Source organism: Aythya ferina, assembly GCF_964211825.1.
Source record: "Aythya ferina genome assembly, chromosome: Z".
NCBI lineage: Eukaryota > Metazoa > Chordata > Aves > Anseriformes > Anatidae > Aythya > Aythya ferina.
This window is the reverse complement of record NC_140299.1, coordinates 24,748,393-24,762,611: the sequence shown is the minus strand read 5'-3', so window position 1 is coordinate 24,762,611 and position 14,219 is coordinate 24,748,393. Positions and strand designations below refer to the sequence as shown.

Sequence of the window (14,219 nt, the reverse complement as noted above, 5' to 3'; positions counted from 1 at the left end):
CATAATTTATGCTTTCTACAACACTGCAAACTCCATAAGGGAAAATGGGAGAAAAAAAGCAGAAGTTAAACAACAGTGAAAGCCTTTTTCTGAATACCTCTGCAGGAAGGCTTTCCACTCAGCTAAGAAAAGCTGGAACCTACTCTTTTTTCGGTATTATTCAATATGCTGCACACAACTTTCAAAATGTCTATGCCATTTAGAATCTCAAGTTTCTTTTTTTTTTTTTTTTTTTTTTTTTTTTTCTTCTGTAAAACAGCACTTTCCCCTTATCTTTTAGTTCTTTAGGAAAGAGAAGTCAGCTACTGAGGACTGCCATATTGCTCAAGCTGTATTCGTCCTTGGAACAAAGGGGTACAATTCAATTCACCTTTTAAAAGGAGCAAGCAGACAATTCTGTCCTGCAATAGATAGTAGTAGTACTAGGTAACACTAATGCCAACATTTAGGAATTACAGGTAATGATGATGATTTGGGACACTGCATCTTGTTTTGTTAAAATTATGAAGACATTACATTAATCAGCATAGTTGCCATCAACCCTTATTGTGCAACTGCAAGGCATCATAAACAAGTCAGCAAAATGCTTTAGTAGCCGAAAAAAATTCAGTCTAGACTCTTATCAGAAGACGATCAAAATAATAACAATAACAGTAGGATCACAAAGACTTGTGCATCCATTTAATTACAGTAAGTTCTTTACTACAGTATGTACTTCATCACACTTAAGCAAACATCAAACCAACTCCATTCTATCACTGCTTAAATAACTTTTCCATGGCACAAAAAAAATCTATCATTTATGTTATCATAAATTTAGACTGAATAGCAAAAATTTTACTCAACTTTTTTCTAGACTGTGACATAGAAATATCAGACTGTTACGACTTTTAGGAACAGATTTGAGGCTGATTAGTTCTTTTTTATTCCTCAAATCACAGAATTTAAACAAATGAAGTCCTTTGTTGTAAACAACCCAAAACTACTTAAAAATTAAAAGCAGGAGAACTGGACAAGTTTGCCATTCAACAGATTCTTCCATCTAAATACACTTACGTCTCAAAGAAAAAAACACTGCTTTTGGGCAATAACAAAAGGTCGGAGTTTTATCTACTGTTTTCTATGTCTGTTCTCTTTTTCACCAAGCATTTCTAAAACATTTGAGGCTAATAGCTTTGACATTTCTCTCTGGGCTTGTTTCTTCTCTCTGGACATGTTTTAACCCTCATAATCTGTACACTCTAGAGGTGAAAAAAAAAAAAAAAAAACACCTCAAATATAATGAGGTGAAAGAAATAAAACTACATGGTAATGTCCTAGGAAGAACCCTTTCACATGCTTTTTCCAATAGCATGCCATATTCCATGAAGCTCTAAAAGAGTAGTTTAGAATGAGGTTTGCTTCAACACAGACTTCACTGCTCACTAGAACCAACAGGAGTTTTTCACCTCTGGACTGTGGACAAGAGATGTGCCAGTTTTACTACAGATACGGACATATTCGTCCTACATTCAAACTTAATTGCATGCACACAAACATAACAGGAATAGCCCTTGAAAAAGCCACAGCTGTTTCTCACTTCAAGCATTAAAGCCAGGTGGATCATGTAACGACTCTTAAAGTTGTGCTGATTATTCCAATCTGAGCACAGCCAACTTTTTAAAAATGCCTAAACCTGAGTGGATTAGGCCACCTTGGTTGGAAAATCTGACAAAATACATAACTTCATATAATTCCTGTTAGTTTAGACACATAGCAAATTGGTGGACTCTTACAATAGATACTGCATCATTGCACCTTCTGCAAGCTAGGAAACTGGACTAACACACACAAACAGTTAAAAATATTGAATAAATTTACACAGTAAGCTCAAGTGGAAAATACACTCATTTTCTCTTCATCTAAGACTGTTACTCTGACTCTCTCTTTTTTTCTCAAGGACAAGAATGGAAATAGTCACAAGAAACTGAAAGCTCAGTTTTATGGACCTGTTTTGGAAAGTGATCCTTTTATTAAATACATGACATTTAACATAAGCTTCCAATGAATTAAATTGCAAAGATATGTGCCACATTTAGTATCTTCTGTTTAATCAATATGAATGCAAACTAATATTGTACCTTAGTGAAGGATGAAGTATAATTATTTAAATCAATACTTGTAATTTCATCACCTGGCACAGAAAACAAAGTTCCATTATCCAAATACCACTGTGCAGTTCCTGATGATATTATTTTCCTTTTTATTAGCATGGATAACACCACAAAAATATGCTGTTAGATGAATCTACAAGCATGATCCTGTAACAAAATATGCAACTATAACCGATATCAATCAAAACTAAGGGAGCTAAAATGATTTCCAGCTCTTGTGATTTTATCATGAGTCATATGTGGTGTTTTGCTTGAGTCATATATTTAAGAACCTCAGCAGTGGTGCCTACAATTACATTTTATGATTTCATTACTGCTGCAAGGTCGAAAGGAATCTGCCTTTTTACACGTATGTGTGAAGCATGCAGGTGACAGCCTTGGTAAGTAACATGCCTGATTAGTGGGTACCAGATTTGGTTGAAAAAAAAAAAAAAAAAAAAAAAAAGCAAGAGATTGTTACAAAAGTGCTTTTCATCTACTAATGATAATTCCTAAGTAACAATACGCTAAGACCCACATACTTGACTCTCAACATGTCTTCTTTGCCGTGTAGTTTCACTAATGAGAATTTAGTGAAATTTTCTTCCTTTTAGAGAAAAAAAAAAACACCTGTTTATCTGTTTGACAGTTTATGACAGAAACACTATGACATTCCACCCACAAAATAAGCTGGTACAAGTCAAAAACATAAAGAACACAGGCAAAGCTAAATTTTCTGCTTCCGGCCCTACCCTTTACTAACTCTATAGGCTTAAGAAACAATGGTCAAGAATAGACCACTCATGTCTTTTCTGTCCCTGAAAACTTTTTCCTTCCTCTCCCTTCACTTCTGTTCTTCTTTCCTATGCTTCTTACTCCTATGGTTTATATATAAGTAGTTTTGCTCATAAAGTTCTGAAAAAAATCTTTTTCTTTTTTTTTAAGTAGTATTCTAAGGATAGGAAAAACAAAACAAACAAACAAACAAAACAAACAAACAAACAAAAAAACAACCACTGTATCAAGCCCAAATAGTCAACAAATAAATTTAATAAATAGTAACAGTAAGAAAAAAAAACATTGGCAGAGCCTTTATTGTTTAAAAATGTTATTCTGTTGCATTATTTCAAGACCTTTCAAATGCTAATCAAGATACATACAGTATCAGATGCTAATCAAGATACATATAGTATAAGAATCAACATGGCCTAAGTTGGAAGGTGGTATGGAAAGCACAAAGGTGCTCGCAATACAAGCATACGTTTTAAAATTCAGCTCCTCTGAATATTCCTGCAATGATCAGTTAAAGTTAATAGAAGAACATTGAAAAAAGCATTTCTCCTGTCCCCATTTCCAACACTGAAAGTGTTAAGAAAGTTCTCTGCAAAGCAGATTCAAGTAAGCATAGATTTGAGAATTCCATAGAGTTTAATACAGTAAGAGATTCAGCCAATGATGAGCTCTGAGAGTACCCTGTTATTTGCTAAAATAAGCACAATTGTGCTCTGGCTGCTATTCCTACAAGCATCTCCATCTGGCCTTGGAAAAATGGGGAGAAGTGTGATGCAATTCCATGGTACCCACATCCTCAAAGCCCAACACTCAACACCTAGTTCTCAGCAAGCTCTTATAAAAGTTGTCTCAAATTAATTGCTTCACACACAAAGACCTGAAACTGGCTCCCTTTAACATATGTTAATCTAATTGATCCCTATGAGCCTCCAAACAAACCTGTTGTAGCAGGGAGCAACAAGGAAAGAGATTTTACATACCTGCAGCTGGGCTGTTAGCAGAATAAATGGACTGCACCCCACTCAGTGATGCTCACTGAAATCCGGTTATTAAGCTATGAGAACAAGCCCTAAATGAAGCTGGTGGCCTCAGCTACTGGGTTGGGCTTGAAGTGTCATTACTGTCACTACAGTGATTGTAAGCAGGGGACATTTCTCTAGTCAATAAGTTTAACAAACCTGGAAGAAGGTACAAGAATTACAATCACGACAAAACAAAAAGAAACAAAAATAGATTTTTTCTACGACACATTACACGAACAGTTTTTAGCTAGCATGTATTAAGAAGAAAAAAAATGAATCTAAGTCCCTGTTTAGATTCAAAATATTTTTATAAAACGGGAAGTATTGCAACAGATGAGAAAACATTGTTTACACAGAATACTTCAGTGAATTTAAAAATTTAAATTGCACATAACATTTTATCCAAAAGAGAGAGAGAAGGTAGAACATAACGATACCCAGCACAGTATCAGCCAGAGCTCCACAGACACTTATGTCTGTGTCTCTGCACAGTCATACTCTCAGTTTCAGATGGAATTCTCATACACCTAAGATATATGCACACAGATTTGCAGAGTAGGAGCCAAAATATCTTCTGTATCATCAGCACCCAGTATAAGAAAACTAACACTTCATCATAAGTTTTGGATCTCTAAGCCAGAACATCTCACAGCCTGAGAAAGAAAGCAAACCTGGCAGCCTTCTTCCAGTGTGACAGATTCATCTCTTGTACAGCTAATTTCTCTTCCTTTCTACAGCCTAGTTTTAGAACAACAGTTTCATGAAGCTCTTTGCAAAATATTTTTGCTGTGTGTCTTCTATGCTTTCTACCTCAGTACTACGCTACCTAAGCAACTAGGGCTACTGCTGTACAGAGGTGACACCACCACCCCTGTGAGTTCCTCAGAAACTCTTGTAATACCCTAAAAGATTACAAGCCTCAAACTTGGACACCCAAGAATTTATTAGCTCACATCCTAGGGAGTGGGAGATAGTAGGAACAACAAACATTATTTAGCTTGTGGGAGCCAGGGAATTAAAAACTTTTAACCTTTGTTTCTCTAAGAAATCCTTATCTACTGGCTTTTGTTGGTGGTGTTGTTTCTTTTCATTTGCTATTCATGCTCTTCATCTGTTTCTCTAATTTCCACCAACCCTTGTGAAATTCCACAGTCACCTTTTAAAACAGGAATGTTTCTAAAAGCAGAGGCTTTGGTGTTCATAAGTGAATGCAGAAACTCCTCCCTTCTCAATGGTATCGCTGAAGACGACCTATGTATCCATGTATCTGAAATCCTTTATTTTTTTTCCCTCCTCTCTCTCGTCTTTCTGGATGTTTCCTGAGAAACCATCATAATTGTGGATACCTATTACTACATTTTCCATAATGTCAGCCAAGAATTCATCAGTTAAATAACTCTTTTCCTCCAATGACTACAAACGCTTCAAACGTGTCTTAATTATACTTCATAACAACTCTGAATCAAACTCAGTCAGCTTTACAGTGTTACTGCCAGTAGCTAGAGCTATTTGACACCACAACAGGTAAAATTATTAAAACTGCTCCAATGTAATTAGATTTATCTTAAGGCTATTCAAATACCTGAAAATGCACAAGATTTTTGACAGGCTTCCTGTAAGTATGAAATTCTGACCTTTGTGTCCAGGCGCATGCCAAAACAGCACTGAGGTTCTACACACATCTTTGGGCTCAGAAAGAGCTTTTAAATTATGGCCTTCCTAGACAATCATGTCATTAAATGTCATTTCACATCAGTTTAATAAGGTTGATCATCTCCCATGTTTTTTTATGAAGTTAGTCTATTTCCTTTGAGCTTTTACTTAGCTCATTTTCATTTCTGCTCTGCCTAGACTGAACTCTTTCATCGTGAAGCCAAGGTTGAGAAGAGAAAGATCTTAATTCATCATGAACATCATTTTCCCCACTGACACAGTTCATATTTTTTCACTGGTTCATTAATAAAAGGCAGCTGTGATGTGCACAACAGTAATGCACACCCACCATGAGAGCATCAGAATATGACAGACATGAATGAAAACAAATGATGCTCAGACCTAGAACAACACAGTCATGTTTCAGACTGAAAAAAAAAATAAATATAAAATATGTTTTTGTACTTCTCATCCTAACTCCCACATCCAAAAAAAAAAAAAAAAAAAAAAACAGAAAATCTCAGTTGGGGGAGGGGAAATTACACCCAGCCACTGCAACTCCTCTCCTCCCTGAAGAATATTTCTTCCTAGCAGTCATGCAGAAAGAGAATATAGGAGATGATGGGGTGAAGCATACTGTCCTTCTCACTGCACCCATGGTGATGACTGGGGATGCTTTCTTAAACTTCTCTAAACTGAACCAAGCTGGAGCAGCATGGTAAGCTAGGCTGCACTTCTCCCAAGGACACCCAGGACTAGACTGGCTTTGGGCCTGGGCTATGAGGAGTTGGCCTGCAGAAGGAATCACAGAATCATACCTCCAAATTATCTGGTCCAACCATCCTCCTACCTCCAATATTACCCACTAAACCATGTCCCTACGTACCACGTTCAACCTTTCCTTAAACACCCCCAGGGACAGTGACTGCACCACCTCTCTGGCCAACCACTTCTTCCCAAAGACGGTATCTGCATATGCAGAGTACCGAAAATAAGGTTATAAAAAGAAATGGCCTACCTAGTTAAGGCTCTACAGAGTTGGCCAGGTGGTGTGATGGATGTGGGTAGCCCAAGGAAAATGAGACAGCACAACTTCAGTAGCATGACAGAGGAACAAGTTAGATCATACCTTTGAAGGATTAACATCACTGCAGCTTGAGATGTAAGCATTATTCAAAGGGAGAATAATTTTTTACTACGAGATTCAAGGAAGCATAGATAAACCAGTGCATGTCAGCCCAGGGTAGACTTACAGACGTGGTACAAAGCTGTTGTAGGAGAAGGGCAGGAAAGAGTCCATTCTAGAATGTCTGAGACCCCTTGTATACAAGTCGTGATAATGTAACCATTACTGCAGATGGGAAACCAAAGCACAGAGTCAAAGGGCTTACTAAATGTCATACTATGATATTAAGGAGACAGAAATAGAACCAACCCTGTCTTACATCATAACCACATGTTTTTTAAATAAGTTTGCAAGCCTTTTATATTCCTCCCATTTTCTAGCATAGAAAACATGTACCTATGAAAGTGTTTCAGCAGCTAATACTATACCTGAGATGAATAAACAGAACAAAATCAAGTTTTTCTAATCTGTACATATGCACACCCACCCATACCTAAACTTCTCTAAGTTTCATTTCTATAAAAAGTCATTAAGCCAAGATGAGATATAGGAAACATAACATTAAAAGAGTGCCTGTCTACTTTTATGTTTAGAATGATTTATTTAATTGGTCCTAAATGTTGGATTAGTGTTATAATAAATCAGATATCCAGAGTGCATGGCACAGTATTTCACACAGCACCAGGATTACCAGCACAGTAAACTTCATACAATTTATTAGCATGCCTACTACTACTGGACTGAGTTAGTATTTTTAGATTCCACCTAACTTTAAAATTAACATGAATATAATATTAGTGCAATTAAGTTTTACATCAAATCTTATGGCACTAACATTACACAAGACTACTGACAAGATGAACTGCTACAAGCAGACAGCAATTTCTAGAGAAAGAGATTGTAATATATTATTTTAGGAGACCACAGGCCAAATTCTGCTCAAGACTGCACTCTACATATGTCTATGCAAGACTTGTCAGCATATAACTACAAAAATGGTTTGAGAATATAAAGATAAACATTATTCTTTATGCTAAAAAGTTACTGCCACAGCTGATGTCTCATGTAGACTTCCTCTTTGCTAAACTTCTTCCTTTCCATAGACCTTTCTGTACCTAACATTCAAAGCTGGGGTTCAGAAAACTGATGTTTGTCATGGAGTCTCTTTTACAGTTAATTCCAGGTCCAAGAAGTGATTAAAAAAAGTTGAGTTCCATCCTAAAAGAGAAGTGATCAATTTTTGAAAGAATTTGCTGACATGTAATGCAAGTTAAGGCACACTATTCCCGTTCACAGACTTCCTTTAATTAGAAGGGAGTATATACACAGCCTGGTGACTAAAAGAAGTAAAAACATATGGTATGAGGACTTCTCAATGGATAGTCATGTCATTTGGTCAGTGGTACTTAGATTCCCTTACATATTGCAACTACAGACTAAGCAGTATCCCTTCTGTATGTCACAAGCACTGATATGCTAGCAGTCCTTCTAAAGTAGAGTCCCTCCAGCTGCCAAGAAACCAATCAACAATTAAAAATCTGTAATGAACAAAACCAGTCTGATAACCAACCATCAGAGGATGGGTTGGTGAAAATGCCAGGGAAGCAGACCCTGAAAATTGCTTTAATTGCTTAAAATAAAATGCTGTCTGTACATATGTACATGAAAGAGTAAGTTATTATCATACTCCTAACAGATTTGACAGTTTCAGGAAGGGATATGAACTGTATCCAATTTCCAGAGAAAAATAAGCTCAACACAATCTGGAAAACTACTTGTATTTCAATAGATGTTTTCAACCTAGTATAGAATTTCCTTTTGTTATTCTCAGACTAAGCTTTTCCAATACACACGCACAAAATACACATTCATACACAGAGAAAATTATGTGGAGGGAAGGATTTTTTCCTCATTTAATAAAATCTTCAAGTCTTTGGAGACTATTCAGTTTTTCATTTTCTACTGCATTACATTTTACCCCCAAAAGAAGCCTTATGAAAATATTTATCATCCTGTATTATTTGTCCAAGACATGGATTTAAAAGTGATCCAGCCAAGGACAATTGCAAACTTCTACAGACTAGACAAAACTATTATGCTTTTACTATAAATAAATAAATAAGATATGACATGAAAAGTGCAAAACAAAAGAAAATCATAGGCCTAAAGCAAATTTTTATTGCAACACTACTCTTTCATGGGCTTCTTCAAGCTTTTTAGGAAGTATATATAGCATAAGAAGATACTCCACTTCGGTCTGATACATTACTTCACTTCTTTCCATATCCCTCTCATTTGTGCCACTGCACTGAAAGTCAATCACATCCATTCACCATTGCTTGTTCTTCCTTCTAAATCCTTCCGTGTTACCCACGGTGCTCCAATTGCTTGGCTGAGGGCAGCTCTGCAATCACTTGATCACAACACAGGACTTCGGTCAGGGATTCCCACCCACAAACATCAGTTAATAGTTGTCCTTGATTAAATCACATTACCATTGATCTCATGCTGTTTTAAAATCAATGAAGTTGGTATTTTGGTGGTTAAATGTTATTTGTAAAAAGTTCGGCTAGTAACATTTGCTCACCTGACAGCCCAGGCCAATCAGTTCATAACTCTCAATGAATACTTTTTTCACAGTTTGCCTGCATAAATTTATTGGGAAAAAGATGTTTTTCTATGCTTCATTTCCACAATATATTCAGACACATGAGTTTGAACAGCCACTAACAGGTTATTTGCAAGCTTGCTTAGAGTCCCTAATGTCTCCCTCCTTTCAACAGCTTTGGAAAGTAATCTAACAGCTCCAGCAGCTTGAGCTAAAAAGGGCCATGAGGACATAAGAAAAGAATTCCTCTGTGGGACACGGAAAAAGGGTCAGTCAGTCTCAAGAAATGGAAACGGAACTACTTCTTTTAAGCAGTTTGGTTCTCCTTGGACATAAAATACTTGGCTCTGCCACTGAACCCTGTGCACTGTGCTGCTTTCTGTGCAAGGTATCCCTAATCACAACTGGTGTAGAAAGTATGATTCAATGCAAATAGTGCTGATTCCTCAAAATCAGTCCTACTGAAGCTACACAGATTTCTTCTAATTCTTTCACTGACAGCTTATTCTTAAAAATAGCTTTTTCCAGAATTTACGATGGCCCTAAGCTATGGTTCCTAAGAAATGATAATGGTTATGATGGTTCCTAAGAATTGATTTGCATGTACAGGCCAACACATCTGCTTATCCTCAGACACATCTAGAGAGCACAACACAGTGATCCCACATTTTTGAAATAAGTCACTGCATTATAGTACGTAGTAGAAAGAAGGAGGGGAAGAGAAAGGTAAAAAAACAGTCTATCTAGCACATCTGAAAATGAGCTCAAACCCTTTTTAGTTCCAGCAGCTGCCTATAATGGAAAAAATGAAGATTGGCTGTTGCCAGAAAAGCGGGCAGTAAGAAATAACAGATGTGAAGTTTCAGCAACATCATTGGCCAGTTCAGCCATACAAGGGCTTCAGAGCCGGGGTCCCCGTCGGGCTGCAGCATTCTCAGAGGTGTACTCACATTTCGAGTGGCTGAACTATTCCTCTTCCTTCATTGAACTTACTCGGTGACCTCAGCCGTGAATGCAATTGTCAGGAAATATTCATATCCTTGCCACCATGTGTGGGCTGTGGGTAAGGGCTCTTTGATTAAAGTTAAATGTTATATCTTCCAAAATCATTTTAATATTTCTGTTCTCTCTTCTTCCTTTCCCCTCACCCTTTTTTATTTCACAAACACTTAGGGTGAGCAGGGCAAAGACAAGTCCTTCAACACAAGATCTTATTACACTAGGCTCACAAAGAAAATAAGATCAAAGAAACCAATCTAATACAGTGCGTACATTTTTAAGAGAAAGGGCAGTGGGTGAAAAATGCCCTTCAAAGAGTCAACTCCAATTACAGAAGTCATTTTCAAAGAAGAATGAAGTTGTTTGACAGAGTTTAAAGGGGAAATCATGAACTCAATGTCTGCAGAATATATCACATCAAGAGCAACTTTTGTCAGCTTAATATGAGAGATTATGTGGACTTGCATTTATATGAAGTAAAATGGAAGCTATATTTAGGCATCAGAAATATGCCTTTAAAATGCAATGTGGATCACAAAGATGACTGCTCCTTCAGTGAAGCCAATTATAAAGCAATTTTTTTGAAAATATACTTCCAATGAAGACTGTGACAGCAGCAACAGCAGCAGAAATGAAGTTGGGCTATCATGTCCTTTGCAAGCCATTGTTTTGGAATGTTCAAAACCTGGTTGTAAAATGCAACTCTGAACAAGCACACGTTTTCATGCTATGTCTCATGTGGTGTATTTATTACTTTTTGCAGAAAAAAGCTGAAATACCTCTCTGCACCTACTTCCAGCTGCTTATTTTATTCCCTGTTTGCCCCTTGTGTTACATCTAGCAATTTCACAGCCACAGGACAAGCCAACCCAACAAAGTTATCTGATGTAGTTTTCCTTCACAGGTAGTTAGATTTTTTTTACTCAATCAGCTGCTTACCTTGAACTCACCTTGTGGCTGGGGGCTGATGCAAGAGAGGGGAAGGAACAGGCTGAAGAAGTACTGCCCCTTTTGGCATCAGCCTGCAGTTGCGTAAGTCCAGATGCAACATTAAACCATGCTCTGTACAGTATTACTAGCCTACTGCTTGCAGAATCAATACCCAAATGTCTTCAGGATTCCACATTACACAATAAGTCCCTGAGACTTAATATCACAGCATGAGAGAAATTCTGCAAGCACTGCAACAGCACCTGAAGGAAGCCACAGACTCTAAAACACAGTGAAAAATGCTGAGGCACGGTATCTGGAGCAAGCACCTTGCAAGCTACACAGACAAAAAGTTTAAGAAACAATCAACTTTCCTAATACCACTTAGCAAACTAATAATAGTCATGGAAATAGAATGTGAGGGTCATGACAGGCAGCCCTATCCTCTATGCCACACTCCTTCCTGCGGCCGCAATTTCTGTTTACTCACTGCTTGTGGCATGGCACCTCCATGTCAAGAGCTGTGCTAAGTTCCAGAAATAACAAAATTAAAATTAGCCATTGTATTTGTTGCTCCATAAGCAAATTATCAGTTCAGCCTGGTTTACAGCATCTGAAAGTTCCCACTGACCTCCCAAAGAAAGAACTCCAAACCTTCTGATTTTCCTGGCTTCGAAACTCAACCTCTGTTTTCTTTTCTTTACCTTCAGAGATGAGAAAGGGGAAAAAGGCCCATTGCTATTTCTGTTTCTATTAAATTGAGGTGGGACGCAGTTTTAAGTTAGTGTTTTAATATCACCTTATAGTTCTCCAAAGGAGGAGCATACAAAGACCAATTACATGAAAAACAAAATACGGGCACACCACCTCCTCCCCCCCCACACACAGAAAAGAGGTAGCTCATATAGGAAAAGCAATACAAATATATAACTTCCTATTTACTCTGGCTCTTAATGAGAACAAGTAAAACCGGCAAGACTGGCTACAGCTCCATTTTTGATGGGGGGTGGAAACTGACTCTGTACTGTTATGTACAGAATACTTAACTGTATTGATATACACAAAAGCAAAAACCCCAAACCAAACACAAAACCACAAAATCAATTCCCTGTCCTGATCTGTATTCTGCTGTGAGCTCTGTGAGCTATGCTGGACTAACATACAGTGACCTTTCAATTACATCAAAACCATTAACATTTTATTAAAAATGCTTTATTAAAAACCTAATAAATAATCCGTTACATCATAAAAACACTGTCATGAGGCAGATGAAGTTCAAACATGGATAAGATGACACCATGAGCAAACTATGGTTTTCCTTCTTATGAGAGTCATCAGGACACAAGGAGAGGCCTTCAGAAAGACACTCGACTTCCTTTCCTTTACCTTGGTTTCTCCCAGTTGTTTCCAAGGCTGGAAGTACAACCCTTATCTTCCAAAACTAACTGGGACCTATGCATGACAGCTAAGTAAGTATTGTCACCTGGAGAGGCTGGCTGTTCAAAACACGTAGTTTTCACATTTTCCAAGTTTTAGATCTGTAGTTTTAGGTCTACACAGAGCTAATCTTATTAACCATGCAATTTTACCATCGCCACTGTATGTATCCCTCTACATAGGCTTTCCATCTGCTGATGCTGACAGTTGGTCTTTGTTTAAGTTAGTTTCACACTCTTAATACATGTGCTGGTATTTTTGTTATGTTGCTAAGCACTACAGAGCACATTACTATAAAATTAGTCATAACTGTAAAGGTATCCAAGAAACAAATTTAAATTAATAAGAAGTATCTTTTTTTCTTAACTAGCAACTTCTTCAAGAGCATCAAACTTGTAAGACTGAATACCTATATCTGCTGTTGCGTAATGCTGCTTAAACTCTCTATGCTCTATCAAGGCCAGCCCAATTACCATACAGTACACAGTTTTCATCCCCAGCAACTGCTATGAAAGTGTGGTGTATCATCTCACTGATCCATAGTATGAGCAAGGTTCCAACTTAAGAAAAGTTGGTGCTTCAGCTTTTTTGCATTCAACAAAACACTTAATCATCTTCTCAGTTTCTAAACAAACAGTATTTTAGCTATATTTTGATGACCCTTAAGCATATCCTCTGATTCTGTGATGAATCAGGGCCCCGTATCAGAGCATCCAACCAGAAAGGCTATGGTATTAATCATAAAATAACAAATATCAGCACTCTGTAAAGAAGGAAATGATTTCAGTTTGAAGTTACATGATTAAATGTCACTAAAAGATCACAAGTAAATTCACATGAGCTATGTTGTTTATAAGATTACTTTTAAGCAAGTTTGAGTCACCCACAAGCAGCAGTCACAAGAAATTTTTTAGTTATTTTTAAAAACCTTGTATATTTTTTCTTTGTTTCCCTTACACTATAGGTACATTTAACTTGACAGGGGGATAGCTTTTGTTTCAGAATACCTGGGGCAAGTGAGTTCTGAAGAATCGGCATGTGGTATTAACAGAGCCCATACATGAAGAGGCACAGACTGGAATTCTTCCTTGTACACTGTAAAGAAACTTTCCAATAGCTTCAGCTTTTTGTGGGATCAAACACTACATACACCAGAGTGGTACCTGTTGGATTAACACACCTGTTTCAACTCAGTGGCACAGTTGTGTATTGTGAAACACTTAACTTACACAGAGCATGTATAAATGTGTCACACTGTCACACAGACAAATGAAGCCACATAAATCTGTATATGTGTGGGTACCTCAGTGAGGATGAGAGTGGTTAGTGAGGTTCAATATAGTCTGAATTCCTTTTTGCTTAGTTCTTTGTGATCCTGAAGTTTACTGTGGCTCCTAATAAGTCTACACTTAAGAGCAAGGGCAAAACGTGGATTTTTCTCTAGGCACCTTAATGTTGTTCAGTCTTCCTAACAACTCTGGTCATGTATTCACCATGACCAAAACTATCCTAGATAACTG

At 37.3% G+C, this 14,219-nt stretch overlaps 1 protein-coding gene across 3 annotated transcripts in view; it reads right to left on the bottom strand.

Annotated features, from left to right (window-relative positions):
* Positions 1–14,219, bottom strand: part of LHFPL2 (LHFPL tetraspan subfamily member 2) — a 132,573-nt gene that overhangs the window by 43,513 nt on the left and 74,841 nt on the right. The gene's annotated exons all lie outside the window — the stretch shown is intronic.